We start from the raw sequence: 18,196 nt of genomic DNA, 5'->3' as shown, positions 1-18,196 counted from the left end.
GTGCACTGGGATGACCCTGAGGGATGGGATGGGGAGGGAGGTGGGAGGGGGGTTCAGGATGGGGAACACATGTACACCCATGGCTGATTCATGTCAATGTATGGCAAAAACCACTACAATATTGTAAAGTAATTAGCCTCCAATTAAAATTAATTAATTAAATTTTAAAAATGTGATGTATATAAATATGAAATATATATGATATGTATATAAAAATATATGTGTGTATATATGTATACATATATATGTATATAAAAATGGAAAAAAATAAATAAATAGGTAGACTAGGTTACAGTAGAATAGTATACTTTAAAGGAAGAGATTAAAATAGAACAGTACAAATGACAGTGTATCACATGTACTGAAACATTAAGTTTACCTGTGAAATGCCTACATGTATACGGATATTGATGTGTGTAAAACATATTGCTTACTATGGGTTGCAACAAGCTGGAGTCAAGACTGCCAGAAGAAATATCAATAACCTCAGATATGCAGATGACACCACCCTTATGGCAGAAAGTGAAGAGGAACTAAAGAGCCTCTTGATGAAAGTGAAAGAGGAGAGTGAAAAAGTTGGCTTAAAGCTCCACATTCAGAAAACTAAGATCATGGCGTCTGGTCCCATCACTTCATGGCAAATAGATGGGGAAACAGTGGAAACAGTGGCTGACTTTATTTTGGGGGGCTCCAAAATTGCTGCAGATGGTGACTGCAGCCATGAAATTTAAAGATGCTTACTCTTTGGAAGAAAAGTATGACCAACCTAGACAGCATATTAAAAAGCAGAGACATTACTTTGCCAATAAAGGTCCGTCTGGTCAAGGCTATGGTTTTTCCAGTGGTCATGTATGGATGTGAGAGTTGGACTGTGAAGAAAGCTGAGCACCAAATAATTGATTCTTCTGAACTGTGGTGTTGGAGAAGACTCTTGAGTCTCTTGGACTGCAAGGAGATCCAACCAGTCCATTCTAAAGTAAGTCAGTCCTGAATATTCATTGGAAGGACTGATGTTGAAGTTGAAACTCCAATAGTTGGCCACCTGATATGAAGAGCGGAATCATTTGAAAAGACCCTGATGCTGGGAACAATTGAAGGCAAGAGTAGAAGGGGACGGCAGAGGATGAGATGGTTGGATGGCATCACCAACTCAATGGACATGAGTTTGAGTGAACACCGGGAGTTGGTGATGGACAGGGAGGCCTGGTGTGGTGCAGTCCACTGGGTCACAATGAGTAGGACACAACTGAGTGACTGAACTGAACTGAAGTGATGGGTTGCAGGCAAGAAACTTTGAAAGCTTTTAAACAATACATGACAGTACTGTTGGAACCTTTAATTGCCCAGAAGTCAAAAGATTGTGTTTGTTATGAATCTAGTTTGAAGAAATATCTTTACCAGCATGTGGCAGAAATTGCACATATAGAATTCTTAAATCAGTCAATACTAATGTCTCTTGGTTTGGTGGAAAGGATTAAAACCATTATCTAAAAATGAAAAATCAAGATTATTGATAAACTGCATTTTTATGCACCACTTCTGCTCACTGTCATTCTGTAAATTTAAAAAAGTCATTTCTTGTGGCGATAAGTCATATGACTGTATGGTATACTTGAAACATTCTGCATTAAATCTGCCTCCTCAGAGGTGAGGGGAAATCCAGCAGTCCTCTGTCACTCCTTATGTGTTTAACCACAGAGACTACAGGGAAGACAGCTGTCACCCATCGCCTGAAAAACTAGGTGAAAAATTGCCATCTTCCTAGGAGAGTCCTTTGCCCTAAAAGCCTTCAATTCCAGATCATCCGTCTTTAGAGTTTCTTGGGCACAGAGGCCTCCTGTCTCTTTTTCCAAATTAAGGACACTCAACAGAGCTGCCACACTGGGCACTAATGAATTCTCAGACTAATCTACACAGTAATGAGAGCTGGACTCTATCACTCACTCTCCCAGGAGGTAACAATTCACACGCAGTTACATCACCCTATTAAAATAACTTATCAGCTGCGTTGCTTGTCCCCTACTATTCATTAAGAAGGTGCGACCAAAGAGACATGTATTTGAACACATGATGAGATTTAATCTGAATTGTTCTCCATTTCGGTTTTATGCCTGAGTGCACACTTGCTGTAAGTAAATGTAAGTGTTTTATACAGATCATCGTACCTTAGGGAAGCATCAACAGACTTATGACTTTTCACCAATTAGTTGAGAATCTGCATCCTATTCAAAATGTATACTTCATTCTCTGTATTTTTGTCTCCCAGGAAACATTTATGTTTTTGCAAGAGGCTTTTGTTATAGGCATAATATATTATACCATCAAAAAATTGATAAATCATTCTGAGAGCTAAATTGTGGCGTAATAGTGAGTTGGTACAATTTTTATCACAAATGCACCAAATTATGTAAACATTTTCTTGCTGTTTATTTTTGTCAGTGTAATATCTCAGTAAGAGCATAGGCTTTTGTCCTTCTATGGAAGTTACTTAGGTCCTGGCTCTTCCTTTTAGTGGTCGTGTGATCTTAGGGGAAATGATTTAGCTTTTTAATCCTCGTTTACTTCATCTGTAGAATGAGAGTAAAATAATATCTATCTCATACCTGAGGTCATTAAGAGGATTAAATATGTTTAAACACTTCTTGGCTCGAGAGTGCTTGGCTTGAATAATATCTATTTTTATCATTATCCATTCTTCCTTCTCTGAAGATAAAAATCAGAGATTTATTTTTTAAAGTCATGTTTTTTATATCTCTTTTGAGCAGTTGTCTGTAATCTGCAACTCTAGAGTGTAGCTCAAAAAGTACTGGAAAGCAGCATCAATGCTTTAGTAAGCTTTGTGGCCCAATTGCCCTGCTGGTCCATCCTCAACATCTTTCTCTGAAGAAGAGCATTTCTTCCATGCAGTGCTATGTCTCTGCCAGTTGTTAGCTGTGTGGTTGCGAGCATACTTCTTTAACTCTCCGAGTTTCATGTTCTTCTTTGGAAAGGGGTTAATAATACCTTCATTGTGCTGTTATAAAGATTAAATCAAATTAAATAAACTTTGTAAAACATCCGCCAGTGTGTCTAGCAGGTATGCTGCTGCTGCTGCTGCTAAGTTGCTTCAGTCGTGTCCGACTCTGTGCAACCCCATAGACGGCAGCCCACCAGGCTCCGCCATCCCTGGGATTCTCCAGGCAAGAACACTGGAGTGGGTTGCCATTTCCTTCTCCAATGTGTGAAAGTGAAAAGTGAAAGTGAAGTCGCTCAGTCTTGTCCGACTAGTAGCTACCCCATGGACTACAGCCCACCAGGCTCCTCTGTCCATGGGATTTTCTAGGCAAGAGTACTGGAGTGGCTTGCCATTGCCTTCTCTGCTAGCAGGTATAAGTATTCAATAACCTGTAATTGTCCTGATTATTGTAACTCATAATGCAACTGACTCATCATCTATAAGAACAGTCCTCAGTAACTTTCTAATATTTACATAGATGCAGGCTCTACCTTGTCCACCCTTCCTAGTCTCTCTCATGTGGTCAAAAGCCAGCACTCCCAGGAGTTTTCCTGGAGGTTCACTGGTTATAGAACAGAGCTTTTCAAACTGAACCATATCATACCTAAATAGAATTTGTAATTTTGACCTCATTCATCTCAACCTTATGAAGCAGCCTATGATAATATCCTAGTTGTTTTATTATTAGATCATTAATTGGACTAAGTACTATTTCAAGAACATTTAAATTAATATTTGGATTCATTTTTATATGTGGACAGCATAAACCACTCACAGACTTTCAAAACTATTTGAATTAAAAGGATATTCCAAAAATAACAATCATATAAGTACAATTATTCTGTAACATAATAGGTTGAAGAAGAGATTTGAATAATTTTTTATTTTTCAGAGTCAAGCTAAATTTATGAACAACTGGCCATTACAATTGCACCCAAATGCTGTTTAAAACAAACCAGATTCTTTCTTGCACGTTGGGACTTGGCATGAGTATGTCTTGGGAGTTTTATGGCCACATAATGTATACAAAATGAGGTGTTGAGTTTCCATCATTTTGCATGAAATATGTCTTTCCAGATTCACGTTTCCCACAAATCTTATCATAGTTTTCTAAAATGCAGTATGGTTTGGTTGAAAACAAATTCTTAACAGTCTTGAAAACACGTATAGAGGAACCAGTGCTTAAGCCTATTAGAATACAGCTTTCCCCTGGCTGTCGTTTGACTCTAGAATCTGTGGCCTAAGTTGGTCCAGTCAAATTGGTTAGGAGGAGCAACCTTTACTCTCACTGAAGAAAGATGTGGAATGAAGTTAACACTGTGGACAACACAGGAGGAGGAGAGAGAACCTGTATGTTTGACGACATCGTTACAGTTGCTAAGTCAACCAGCCCTGAAGGCCACACTACCTTGAAGGAAGAAATACATTTTTATCACAGTTTAAGATCATGGCATCTGGTCCCATCACTTCATGGCAAATAGATTGGGAAACAGTGGAAACAGTGTCAGACTTTATTTTTTGAGCTCCAAAATCACTGCAGATGCTGACTGCAGCCATGAAATTAAAAGACACTTACTCCTTGGAAGGAAAGTTATGACCAACCTAGATAGCATATTAAAAAGCAGAGACATTACTTTGCCAACCAAGGTCCATCTAGTCAAGGCTATGGTTTTTCCCGTGGTCATGTATGGATGTGAGAGTTGGACTGTGAAGAAAGCTGATCGCCAAAGATTTGATGCTTTTGAACTGTGGTGCTGGAGAAGACTCTTGAGAGTCCCTTGGACTGCAAGGAGATCCAATCAGTCCATTCTAGAGGAGATCAATCCTGGGTGTTCATTGGAAGGACTGATGCTAAAGCTGAAACTGCAATACTTGGGCCACCTCATGCGACGAGTTGACTCACTGGAAAAGACTCTGATGCTGGGAAGGATTGGGGGCGGGAGAAGAAGGGGACGTGACAGAGAATGAGATGGCTGGATGGCATCACCAACTCGATGGACATGAGTTTGAGTGAACTCCGGGAGTTGGTGATGGACAGGGAGGCCTGGCGTGCTGTGATTCATGGGGTCGCAAAGAGTCGGACACAACTGAGCAACTGAACTGAACTGAACACATTTCTTAAGTCTCTTTATAGTCACATAAAAATTATGTGTGTGTATGCATGAAAACATATATAAATACAGATATAGTATATGTGAAGCATATTTAATTTAGCTTTTAATTTCTTTGTCTCACAGTTCTCCCTGTCTTGGGTTCACTAACTTAAAACATTCTAACGCCACTCTAAATGGAAAATATTTGTGATTCATTCTAGGGCTGCATACTGAATTAGGTTTAAATAACACTGAAAATAAAGATGATTATCACACATGTGAGTGAAACAACCCACTGTCAATCACAGATGACACGCTGTCTGTAGAGCTCTGCTTATTGCTTCTAAAAGCCTGAAGTTCTTCAGAAAGTGCTACCACGGATTTTCTTGATTCTTATAAAATAATTGGTCTGGAAAAGTAAAACCTTGAAAAACCAAACATCTTTCCTTTGCCTCTCCCATCCAGCACTTTCTCCTGAGTGTTTCTTTTAAAGCCAAGATAACTTGCATTTGTTGCAGTCTGGGGCTTTAGCATGAAATTAATTTTTTACCATAGCCAACAACTGGCATTCAAGGCCAAGTGTGGCATGCAAATTGTCCAGAGATGCTGTAAACTTAGAGCTCAACCATAAGGCTTGGGAAATGCAGGACTTGGGGAAGCAGGGTAAATTCAGACTTTGACCAGTCACTGTAACAAGGACTTCACTTCAAGGAGCTCATGGTTAGGCTGCCCAGAGCATGGTAGGCTGAATAGAAATTCCACTGGCTATTCACAGGTAATATCTATTCCATGGATAATAAGTACTCCATGGATAATAAGCATTCCATGGTTACAGTATATAGGCTTGCTTAAATTTGTTTATCCAAAGAACCGATTGTGTGTGTGGGATGGTTGGCTGTACCATCTTAGCAGACTGCTGCTGCTGCAGCTGCTGCTAAGTCGCTTCAGTCGTGTATGACTCCGTGCGACCCCATAGACAGCAGCCCACCAGGCTCCCCTGTCTCTGGGATTCTCCAGGCAAGAACACTGGAGTGGGGTTGCCATTTCCTTCTCCAATGCAACAAAGTGCAAAGTGAAAGTGAAGTCGCTCAGCACACTAGGGCTCTATAAAACATACCTGGAGAAGTGTAAAACACACCGTATCAGAGGGGGGCTCCATTCAGAATAGGTTAATTATTTGAAAATGAAGAGGATACAATGGAGAAAACTTATCTGTTTTTATATATTTTTGTCTGGACGTTTTACTTTGAATCTTTTCATTGAAATAATAACATTTTGTATCACATTAACACTACATTTTTCTAAATAAATTCCTCTCCATTTCTTCTTTTTACTCTCAAGGAACTTCCGAGAGGATAGTTAGGACAACTGTATTTTTTTTCACCCCTGGAGGAGGAAATGGCAACCCACTCCAGTATTCTTGCCTGAAAAATCCCATGGACAGAGGAACCTGTCTGGCTGCAGTCCAAAGTCACAAAGTGTCGGACACAATGGAGAATGCAAACACAGATTCTCTTTTCTGATTGAAAAAAATGATTCAGAGAGAAGTAAATGCCTTTTACACCAGTATGGGCTAGGTAAGGGCATTGGAAGACTAAATTTGGCTTGCAGCTTATTTTTGTGCAGTCTGGAACTAGAATTTTTTTAAACGTTTGTTAAGAAAAATAAAAGGTGGAATATTCGCTATCTGGCCTTTTACCCCAAAAAAATATGCCAGCCTCTGGACTAGGTTATGCTGTGGTAACAAACAATACTTAAAAAATCTCAGTGATTTTCCCAGACAAAAATGTATTTCTTGCTGACACTGCATGTCCAACACAGGCTGTTGGTAGTCTCTGCTTCTAGATCACTCAGGGAGCGAGACTAACAGAGACTGTGTGTCGTTACGTGCTTCCATGGTTGCCATGGCCATTGGAAGGGAATATGGGTTGAACACTGGCTCTCAAAATTTCCACCTGGGCATGAAACATCCCACTTCTGCTCACCTTTCACTGGCCAAGTAAGTCACATGGCCTTATCTCACTTCAAAGGGGCAGAGAGATTCTACCCTGTGTATACAAGAAGGAAATCCAAAAATATTTGGTGAAAAATAGCACTAATATAGGTACACATACTTGCACACACACATATGTTTTTAGAAAACTAATTCAAGAATCTATGGCCTATGAAGCTTGATCCATTGATTCTCTGTATATACACACATATACATGTGTGTATGGATAGATGTGTACCTATCTCTATAATATAGAAATATATAAAGAAACATCTATTGTATATAATTCTTATCCTATGTATAACTCCATTCATATCAGCATGTAATAAGTATCTCTTTATATAGGTAGATCTATATATCTGTTGACAGGTATTAACATTAGAAGGAAACCTATAGTTGATTGGTGGCTCAGCTGGTAAAGAATCCACCTGCAATGTGGGAGATCTGGGTTCGATCCCTGGGTTGGGAAGATACCCTGGAGAAGGGAATGGCTACCCACTCCAGTATTCTGGCCTGGAGAAACAGTCCATGGGTTGTGAAGAGTCGGACACGACTGAGCGACTTTCACTTTTTCAGTTTATAGTTGGTTCTAAGGAAACTCTTTTACTGTATCGACAAAGACAGGTGAGGTTAACAGTGACAGATTCAAAGGGCAAGATTCTTACAAATTTTAGGTTCTGGATAATCTCTCGATGTTATACTTCTTACTGTATAGTAAACTTCTTCTTTTCTAAGTGAAAGCTGTATATCATTTTGAAATCATGCTAGATAGATTTTTATATGGTCTCATGTTGGAATTAGTTGCTCTGTGTGATAAAGAGAAGTCTGCATGCCCTGCTCCAATACACACAGTAAGAACAATCATCTTGGTTTCTAAGTCATTGTGAATTGAGTGTCCTTACTACTTGCCTGCCTGCACTAGGTTGAACTGTGCTCTGAAACAATTCTGCACCTGAGAGCACAATGTCCACACCCTTCCTGGCTTAGTGGCAAAGCAAGAACATTTCAAATGATAAAGAAGTGAAGGAATCATTTTTTTTTCCTTTCCACATATACATCCTTCTTTCAATCAGAGATCATCGGTGGGTTTGTCTCCTTCCATCTTCACCCAGCCCTTTAGGAGATGCAAAATGAGAGAAACCTCAATTGTGAGGTTTCTTAACCATGCACTAGGCCATTCCATTCATGTATGCTTTGTCCCCGGAGAGCTATTTACTGCCAAAATGGCAGGGTTTACAAATAACCAATTCCTGCTGAGGGAGAAAACCCCTGAAAGGTAAATTTCTTTCAGAAGAACAAGTCACAATATTTAAAGAAAAAAGATCTTGGGGAAAAGCCACCAGTGGAAGAGTCCAAGCAGGTCTTCCATCTGTGTTTGGGGAATGGTTAGCAGCAATGTGTGGGAAGTCAAACAAAAATGGAGAGCAGAGATTTTCTTTGCTTTTTTTTTTTAAAGGATGTTTGTTTAAGGAAAGTATGTGTGGGGGCAGGAAGGGGGAGAGCCATGGCTCCAGTGAAAGAGAAGAGACTTGGTGAAACGAATACCAACAGTAGTTCAAAAGACTTCTGGTGATGAAGATAGTAAATAAACTAAAGAGGCAATTTTCATAAAAAAAATATTTGCCCAGCCATAGAAAGCCAGTGGAATTGTAAGGTTGAGCTGAATAATTAAATCCATCAGTGAGGGCTCAACTCATGAGCATCACCGATACCCATCTCAGTTGGCTTCTCTGGTTTTTCCCATTATTTTTTTCTCTGAAACTCTCCCTGTTTCCATTGAATTTCTTCTGGAATTAACCTATACCTCTGAGAAATATGATTAAACTGCTTTACAAAGCCCCTGGTTTCCATCTTGAAAGAGAAAATGTAAATGCAAAGAGAGTGCCATAGCTCCTAGCTCTTATTTCTAAGGCATCTGGATGTCAGCAATTAGGAGAATAAAGTGAGGAGGCATTTTATCAGACATTAGAAAAGTGATGCAGAAATCCCAGAGAAAATGGCAACTTTTTCTGTGTACAAACATCCAACCATAAAGGCTATATTTTGGTTAAAGATTATGTCCACTGTAATGAGTTGGAAGAATCATTTTATATGACGTTATTGGCTCATGAATATAAACAACTTAAAAATATTGTAAACTCTTACTTTGAAAGGAACCAGTAATAGTTTTATTATTTGTCTTCAAAGAGAAACAAGCTTAAGATTCTCAGCTTTTCTCTGTGAAATTACAGGGTATCTGATTCTCTGTGAAGTTATGATAATGATAAAGAAACATATAAAAATCTTATCCCCACATATTCAAACCTCTCTTATTGACGTAAATTCAAGTTGATATATGAAAGTAAAAGCATATCTCATATTTGGACTGAAATCAAACTTATTTCAAAGAAAATATTCAAATATACAATGTATCATTCAATATCAGAAAATAGAAAGTCTTCAAGTATATGTCTTGCAGGCTTTATATGTTAGTGGATCATGCTTAATCACTGAAGAGTTAATATTCTATGTATACTGTAATTAAAAATAAATAGATCAAAGTCACCTCGTTCTCAAATGTGCCACATGAGGCAAACAGTTCATTTCTATAAAAATAAATTTCTAATTTTGAAGCATTAATTGAGCCTCCCATCAAGAATTCTGTGGTGTTTGTTCATTTATCTTAGATACTTTTTTTTTCAGACTCATGAATATTTATGAACCACTGGGTTCAACTGAGTATTATAAGAAGTGAGAGGTAGTGTCTTCCAGACGTAAAGGGTGCTTTTAATTCTATTGCTCCTCCAGATACTCACTGGCATCTTGTCATGCTTGAATGAGCCATTCAAAATAGAGCTGCCATCTAATCGAAGTACCTGAAGTGCAAAGACGAGAGGAGAATTTAATGAAGCATAAATTGTCTGTTCAGTTGGAGATACAGACTCCTTTACCATAGCACAATTAAATAAAACATAATGGAGGCTTCTATTAATCAACCCCAGCCACCTTCTGTTTTGCAGACACGAAAACTACAGGATTAATTAATGTCTTAATTGTGAAGTGTGATGCAGGGACAGAAAATGTATTCTCTGTGTGCGTGTGTGTGTGTGTGTGTGTGTTAATAATCAAGAGTCTACCATAACAAACGCACCATTCTGGTGAGGGATATTGGGGAGGATAGTGGAAGGAAGTTGTGCATGTAGGTTAAAGGAATATAAAGGGATTCTTTGTACATTTCACTCAATTTTGTTGTGAACCTAAAACTGCTCTAAAAAATAAAGTCAATTTTAAAATGTGAAAAAGAATCTACCATGTATGAGACACTGTGTTCAGTGCTGGTGGAGGATACTAACATTGATCATAATGGTTCCACTAGCTATAGAAAACAGTAGCCTTTATCAGGTATCAACGAATTGGATTATTTTTTTTTAACAAAAAGTCATTATTTAGCTCTTCCGGCTCAGGCTGTGAAAAGTGCAGGCATTGGCATTTGGAGGAATGGGAACTAGAGTGGCTCAATGGAAGAAAATCCCAGCTATTTGGGGGATAGTGAACTTTCTTTTGATTGTAAACTGTATTGAATTTCTTAATCTTCTGGGTGTGCCTATAAGGGGTGACTATGCATGAAAGTCAGAAGCTTAGTCACTAAGAGAAGGGGAAGCTGAGGGCTGTGGGAGGAGGGGTCACCCTTAAGGTCACCCCCTCCCCACTTGTACTTCTGCAGGAGCCAAGCAGCTCAAGACATGAAAATGACAACTAGCAGAGAGACCAACCAAGTTCAGAAAATGAGAACAGCAACCAAGAAATCTAAAAATCCACCAAATAGCACACTATTCATTCAAGTATTCCTTTTGTTAGGAACTATTTCTTTAACACCTATTGTTGTCATTGTTTAGTCACTAAGTGATGTCCGACTCTTCTGCGACCCCATGGACTGTAGCCCACCAGGCTTCTCTGTCCTTGGGTTTTCCCAGGCAAGAACATTGGAGTGGGTTGCCATTTCTTTCTCCAGAGGATCTTTCCGATCCAGGGATTGAACCCATGTCTCCTGCATCGGCAGGTGGGTTCTTTACCACTGAGCCACCAGGGAAGCCTCTTTAGTGTCTATACATATATGTAAACATTTAGAGATGCTAGTCAGTAGGTATATATCAATGAACAAGACTGGCATGTTTCCTGTCTTTTTGCCATTGATAATATAGTGGTGAATCAGTATCAGGAGGCTGTATCACCTGCCACTTTTCCTTGTACCATCACAGAACTCTGGGATCCAATTCAGGATCATCATTGGATTTAGTCATTATATCTCTTGAGACATCTTTCACCTAGAATAGTACTACAGTTTTCCTTTTTATTTTCTTGACCTTGAATCTTTGAAAAAATATGTTTTATGTTGTAGAATGTCTCTTTTTTTTTTGGTAATTATTTTTTATTGGAGGCAAATTATTTTACAATATTATATTGGTTGGTTTTGCCATACATTGATATGAATTTGCCCCGGGTTTACATAAGTTCCCCCTCCTGAACCCCCCTCCCACCTCCCTCCTCCCTTTATCCTCCCTCTGGGTCATCCCCGCATGCCAGCCCCGAGCATCCTATAACATGCATTGACCCTGAACTAGTGATTCGTTTCACATATGACAACATACGTGTTTCAATGACAGTAGAATGTCTCTTTATTGTGGTTGCCTCATGTTTCCTTACGATTAGAATCTTGTTTTCCTTCTATGGCTGTGTAGATCGGTCCTCAGCCTAAGACTCAAGGCGAACCTTCTGCAGAGCCAGAGCTTTTTCTCAGTGCACTTCCTTCCTCTGATAACTCTGTCACATGAATTCTAATTTCTTTGACTTTCCTAAACTCTGATTTCTGTCTCCTCAACTCAGTGAAATCAATGTGCTTTGTACATTGCACATTGAACTGTGCTATAACCTGTAAACTACCTCCAGGCAGTAAGCTCTCCCTTTTCTTGCCCTTCTCTGGGATAATGGTCTCGTGAGTCCTATTGTCCAATGTCTTAAAATTATTATTTCACATGTTTTGTCACATTTTCTGATTATTCAAGATGAAAGGATTTATTTAGTCCTTTATTTAGTCTTATCATGACCAGAAACAGAGGTCAATTATTGTCTTCTGACAATTGAACGCGTGTGTGTGTGTGTGTGTGTGTATATGTGTGTGTGTGTGTGTGCGCACTCAGTCGTAGCCAACTCCTTGTGATCCCCTGGACTGGAGAAGGCAATGGCAACCCACTCCAGTACTCTTGCCTGGAAAATCCCATGGATGGAGGAGCCTTGTAGGCTGCAGTCCATGGGGTCGCTAGGAGTCGGACACGACTGAGCAACTTCACTTTCACTTTTTATTTTCATGCATTGGAGAAGGAAATGTCAACCCACTCCAGTGTTCTTGCCTGGAGAATCCCAGGGAAGGGGGAGCCTGGTGGGCTGCCATCTATGGGGTCGCACAGAGTTGGACACGACTGAAGCGACTTAGCAGGAGCAGCAGGACTATAGCCAACCAGGCTCCTCTGTCCATGGGATTCTCCAGGCAAGAATACTGGAGTGAGTTGCCATTTCCTACTACAAGGGATCTTTCTAACCCAGGGATTGAACCCTCCTTGCTTGTGCTTCCTGCACTGGCAGGTGGATTCTTTACCATGTGCCACCTAGGAACTAGAGCATAAAAAGTTATTTCATTGACAGATGCTAAGAGCAAAGAATGACTGTAGTTTCCTTCTTCAAGTATACCTGGCCAGAACCTAGTACTTGTTTCTGATCAGCCCCTCAGAGCCATGCCTCCATGTCATCAGTACATTTTCTGCCCAAATGTCTCCAAGGGCCCACCCCTCTCAGATTAGACAACAGTCACCTCTTCTCAATTACCTGCTATTGTGCAGGTAACCTCCTTGCAGGTGCCCTCAAACCACCATCAGGACTGCAGAACCGAAAAGGTGGACACATTTGCCTCAGGTTTTCAATACAGCCAGCCCTGGTGATGCAAGAGCAGGCTGCTCACAATGGACTATGCATAACACCTTGACAGTGTGTGAACCTCCTATTCCTGGAACTACAAAGCTCCCATTTGTTTGATTTCCTTGAGACTCAATTCGAACTGATGAAATCCATTTTTTAAAAAATGGATGATTATCTAACAAACTTGCGTGAGACAGGGGTTCAGAAATCTTGGCATCATAGTTTGTGCCTTTGACAAGCACACCCTGGGAAACAGTGGCAATAACAGGAAAGCCACAGGCCGGCTTCCTGTGGCTAATGGAGATGACTCTCCATGGTGAAGAATCCAGTTCATTTACACTTGTGTCAGCTTTACACTTCTGTAAGCTTTACAGAAGGTCCACTTCTGTTTTCTTCTCACGTTGGAAGAAATTGGAAAAATTGGACTAGTGCTTTCAGTGAAGTATTTTGGTACTAAAAAGGTACTAACTTGCACTCCCAAAATGTTACATTAGTAGCAGAGTTTAACAGCTTTTACATAGTAGTTGATTATTGGCAGAAGAAAATTTGATCTATGTATCCTGAAATCTATATCCTGATTTCCAGCCTGAACTTTTTTTCATATAAATTAAATAAAAGTTATTTCCTAGAGTTTCATGACATTAAAACACTTTAGAGATAAATCTTAGAGAATAGGGTTTTCTCTTTAGTAATTTAAGTATATGCAGTTATAAACTATTTTTTTAATGTTTTAGGCTTTTGTTAAATACAAGTGATTTTTGTCAAGTACAACTTCTTTGTGTTTCCTTTTTGATTCTTCCAGGCTTTATTTCATTAAAATGTACAGAATTCATTCAGATTTACTAGGTTCACTCATACAATGACAATTAGCTTTCTAAGAACTATTAGATGGGCAAGAAGCCTTTGAGCCTAATAATAGTTCATTCTTAGAAACAGGAAACAAAACTTTGCCAAGATTAAACAAGTCCAAACACCAAAGGTTCCAGGTCAGTTTGAAAAAAGAAACCACAAATTTTGATTGGATCTAAACTTGGCAGTGTAAGACTCACAAGGATTGTTTCTAGTATTATATAGAGGAGATATATACACAGTCTAACAAAGGGAGACAGGAAGGCCAGTTTAAACTAGCAGAACATTCCGGAAAGGATTTAAAATTTGAGTCTGTTGTAGTGAACGTACGTCTGGAGCCCCAAGTCTCATGCTCTGTCACTAACACACCTGGACTGAGTTAACAGAGGGACAGATGCCTTTGCAGACATCAACCAACTTTCTGAGATGAATGAATGACAAATCAAGTATGCAATCTTCCACAGAAATGATAGTTCAAAAGATGAAGTTTAAGCATGAAAAATTCATTTCAGAATTCTCATTTTCTTAACTTACATGAAGTTAACTGGGACAACAGCTCCTTCTTTGAGTACCAGGGGACTCAGAAAAGCAAAAAGATATTTGTCAATTATTTTTGAGTCACTAAAGAGTAAGTAGAAATACACATTAAAATACTTTACTTTTAAAGTGTAACTATAGAAGAAATTATTATGTAGCTGGAAACTAGTGTTTCATTGTCAGTGGATCTCAGGAAATACCTTTGAGTTGTTAGCACTTCCCTGTGTTTCTTAAAAGGCCTCACCAATTCCAAAGCATAGAATATAACATTTTTAAAAGCTTTTTCTTAAAACTATGAAATGTAATGCACATAAAGAAAAGTATAAAATAACAAATTATTATAAAGCAAAATAACATGGTAACATCGCATATGTCAAGAAATAAAACGATGTCAGCAACCCACAAACCCTTTCCAAGGTTTGGGACATATTGAGTCCCAATTTGAATGAATATTCATTGAAATAATCCCATAATGTTTTCAGAGGATAAAAATATTGTAATTCATATCTTCCAAAATTCATATCCCAGATAAGAAGCATATTCAGACTTGAACAGTTCTGGTAAGTGTGAACCAACAGTAAGCCAAGATTTGTATTTGGTTTGAGTGAAACATGTCAAGTGAGGACTTAGAGATAATGAACACAGTCAGCATCCAACAGAAAATTCAAATCTGCCCTCCTGGTACTTTGCTTCATGATGAAATTATGCTGTTAGGATCTGAGATCCACCTACAGCTTTTCTTTGTGGCCTGAAAGCCAGTTTCCTGTCAAAGAAAACAGGGAAATATCATAAGGTCTAGAGGCAAAATTTGTGTAGGAGTAGGTTAATATTAGCTTGATCCGGCATTCACTTTCTAATATAAAGGAAGAACTTGTCTTTCCCACAGACAATTTACTTGTTGTTTCTGCTCCCATCTTTCCCAGACCCAGTGCTTCCTCTCAATGGGAAATTGTTTCTGGCAGCATGTATGTGGCAGGCCAGACACACAGCCAGAGAGTCTTCACAAATGGATTCCAAGATAGCTTCTTTTCAAAAAGGGCATTGTGCCTACTATACTACCTTTTCCTCACCTCCCTTTTGCCAAATCTTGTTCAGTATGTTTTGAGATAAGCATAGATTTAAAAAAAAAAAAAATGTTGCATACTGATTTTGTTAAACTTTTAAGAAAGATAATACCGTGACTGGTACAATTATTAGCTGAGTAAACTCAATCTCTCTATATATATGTAGCTTTATGAAGAAAAAGAGAAAGAAAGAGGGAAGCACGGAAATCAAGAAAGAAAGGAAAGAAGGAAGTGAGAATTGTCTTCCTGTGTGTGCTTTTCAGCAGATTCCAGGCTGCTCGTGTCTTGGAACTATTTCTTGTCCCCTCAGAAAGCATATTAGAAGCTTCCTGACTAGCACAAAATTGACTTGCATGCCAGATTCTTGACCCCTTGCTGGTTACCTGGTCAACTGTTTCCGTCTTCTCTGTCAAGGTGTCTAGCTCACGCCCTGGCCTGACCTCTGGCTCTGCTGGTGGTTGCCTCATGCGGTCTTTCTCATCTCTGCTCACTTGCTGGGGTTTGCTCGTGTGGCATCTGACTCCAGCATGGATCCTGCGGTTGGTCTGGTTACGGCGCAGTCCTGCTGTCGACTTGCGCACCGACGTGTTCCATTTCTAACCGCACCACTGGCTCACACCTCGCCTTTGCCTTGTTTGAGTCAGTGACCAACGTGTGAACTCGCCTCCTCCCCCGCATCCTCAGCCTCACTTTCCTCAAGTCCGACCCTTGCCTTGTCACCTGACACATTCTGTTCAGAGCGCCAGGCAGGCGCCATCCCTGATCATTGTTTAAGGTACTCTGCGTTGTTATTGCCATGAGATTGTTTCTTCAATTATTCTGTAAGAGGCTAACTTAGGACAGGCGCCATGTCTGCACCTGCAGCATCCAGCTTTATGCCTAGAACTTAACGTGCCTGCTGCTGCTAAGTCACTTCAGTCGTGTCCGACTCTGTGTGACCTCATAGACGGAAGCCCACCAGGCTCCCCCATCCCTGGGATTCTCCAGGCAAGAACACTGGAGTGGGTTGCCATTTCCTTCTCCAATGTGTGAAAGTGAAAAGTGAAGTCACTCAGTCGTGTCCAACCCTTAGCGACCCCACGGACTGCAGCCTACCAGGCTCCTCCATCCATGGGATTTTCCAGGCAAGAGTACGTGTACATTTATTGATGAAAGCTTTTAACCTGGACTGGGATGACTCAAGTAACATGGAATCTAATTCCAGATTTACCCCTATGAGAAGGGGACGACAGAGAATGAGATGGCTGTATGGCATCACCCACTCGATGGACATGAGTTTGAGTGAACTCCGGGAGTGGGTGATGGACAGGGAGGCCTGGCCTGCTGTGATTCATGGGGTCGCAAAGAGTCGGACACGACTGAGCGACTGAACTGAACTGAATGTTATAATCTTAAGCAAGAAATTTGATATACTTGGTTCTCAGTGTCTTCACCTGCAAAACAAGGATGATCATTAGGATGGTCAGCTTCAAAATTCAATTCTGCTTGATACTCAGAACCTTAATTATGAAATCTTCCAAAATCATACTACTCAGTTTTCATCCTAAAAGGGGGATCTGCATTGTTCTTACCATTATTCAACACTGATTTTCATAGAAAAGCGATTTTTTTAAGGCAAATGATCCATATATACCTTTCTCATGCCCATCACAATGCTGAACAGATAGGTTCTTCAAATCCTAGGACTAATGTAAGAGATGAATCGCCACCTAGTGGACACGTCCCGAGCCTGAGCCCTCCCCACCAGAACAAGAGGGAGCTTTGTTCTCTGGATGATGGATCCACCCATAGTTTCTCCTTCCTCCACCTGACACACATCTCAACCCTGTAACTGCTTTTGCTCTCTGAAAAAATAAAGAAATAACAGAAGCATTCATCTTGATAAGCAAAGCTGTGTCTGTTTTGATGCTATCTGATTTAATTTTTTACCCATTCGTGTTTCACATTTACTGTGGTAGGCATTTTCGGGGAAACGATAAGGTCCGATGAACTCAGACGGGATCTTTTTAGTCTCTTATCAGTTTGGTTGGAAAACAGTCCTTGAGCATTCAAAGACGCCTTGGCTAGACACGCAGAAAATGGATGGTAGAGTTCACATGTCTCCCAAGCAGAACAGACTATAGAAAGCCCAACCTTCCATCCAGTTCCTCACCAAAGGCTCAGAGTTTTACAAATTTTTTTTTTTTATTTGTTTGTTTAAAGGAAAACCATTCAGAAGCTAATTTAGGACTTTGGTTTAGTAGTTATTTCCATGTAAAGTGGAATCTTCGCCTGGATAATATTTTCCTGGAGCTTGAGGAAATCTAAGTGACCTCTGCTTAGAATGAACAAAAGGGTACGATTGCACTAGATTTTCTTTCTCCACCTAGGAAAAAAATAGCCGTGAGGTCTGTCAGCAGAGTTTCAAAGAAGCTTCAGAGAAGGTGGTCTTGGTTAATTCATGAAATATCAAGAGAATTGCTGCAAATCTTTAACACAGCTTCTGATGCCTCTAAGATACTTATTATTTTAGCAACAGAACTGTATTCATTTAACCAGCACTAATGATTCCTTCCCGCAGCTTCAGACTGGCCAGCTATTCATACTGTAATTGCAGCATGAGACTGCGTTTCTCCAGCCTTCTCCACAAACACATTTCCCCCCTTTACATTAGTTTTTCTCTCGCCTCTAAGTGCCTGCAGCCAGCTCATGACATTCTGATCATTTAATTCCTCTT

The sequence above is a fragment of the Moschus berezovskii genome, chromosome 8, assembly GCF_049115385.1.
Source record: "Moschus berezovskii isolate FMDL1 chromosome 8, NW_MosBer_1.0, whole genome shotgun sequence".
NCBI lineage: Eukaryota > Metazoa > Chordata > Mammalia > Artiodactyla > Moschidae > Moschus > Moschus berezovskii.
This window is presented reverse-complemented; position numbering follows the sequence as displayed.